This window comes from Lygodium microphyllum, chromosome 27 (assembly GCF_053477565.2).
Source record: "Lygodium microphyllum isolate KBCC chromosome 27, Lygodium_microphyllum_v1.1.10, whole genome shotgun sequence".
NCBI classification, from domain to species: Eukaryota; Viridiplantae; Streptophyta; class Polypodiopsida; order Schizaeales; family Lygodiaceae; genus Lygodium; species Lygodium microphyllum.
In genome coordinates this window covers 77,731,210-77,732,191 of record NC_141161.1, presented here as the reverse complement: position 1 = coordinate 77,732,191, position 982 = coordinate 77,731,210, and the positions used below count along the sequence as shown (strand labels likewise).

Here is a 982-nt window from a genome sequence, read left to right as displayed (position 1 = left end):
GCAATGTCATCGTCTCACAATGAAAAATCAATACCATGTCGAAGCACTGCCACCCTCGACCTTTAGCTTTTTGTCGTACAGTACAATAAGACTCTTTCTACACTTTCCACACAAGAAATTTCTACATACCATTGTGCGTACTTCTGCAGAATAAGATTCTCCACTGATGAAACAATCAAAGACTGTGATGAAGGAAAAACTGAAAATCCGTCTACCCTGAAAAAGCACGCAATCCTGATGATCCTTCCTTCTATAATAAGCACCTTTTTCCCATAATAGTATTCTAAGCCTATTAGTAGCCTTCACTTGCAAAAAGCTAGCATTGTGTCAATGATGTAATCAAGAGGAAGGGATTCCTTCACAGCAGCACCCTCCTCTACTTCAACACCTAGCTCTATTGTGATAGAAGTGATTCGCTTTCACAATCTCAAAAGAACTATGCAAATCAGCAATCACTTGCTTATGGACAAGCAGTTCAAACATGTCCCATGTGTTTGTGCCTTCATCTGATGGAGACTTGTGGGTAGTAATGTGCAAGACCTTAGTCGGCATCCTTACAAGACCTTTGACTTTCAGCCTCTTATCCTTTGCTCCTCACACCAAGTCAGCACCAACTTTTTCTAGGTTCTTAATGTTCTTGGTAGAGAGAATGATTTGGATTCGGTGAATGGTTTCCTGCACTTCCTCAATGCCAGCCTTTCTAGGCTTCATAGGGGGCTTAGTCATTGTGCCATAGTTTCTCTGTGTGTGGTCTTGCGTTCCCCTGACACAGACACCAGCTCCGAAAGTCAGCCACTTTTTGTTGAGGGAAATTTGAAGGTAGATGACTATGGAAGCTTAGACGCTGCAGCAAGAAGTTCCATGGGTGATTAGAATGATGAAGCTAGGACGACTTGCCTTTCAGATACGCGAGAAGCATGTGATTATTTCCTCTTCGGTAGACTGCACATAACAAGAAGCCATCTCAAAGCATAAAAGGTAG

General features: G+C 42.4%; 1 pseudogene; it reads right to left on the bottom strand.

Annotated features, from left to right (window-relative positions):
- Nucleotides 1–302: 302 nt before the first annotated feature.
- On the bottom strand, nt 303–726 carry LOC148012491 (small ribosomal subunit protein uS10y pseudogene; annotated as a pseudogene).
- Between the last annotated feature and the right edge of the window lie 256 nt (nt 727–982).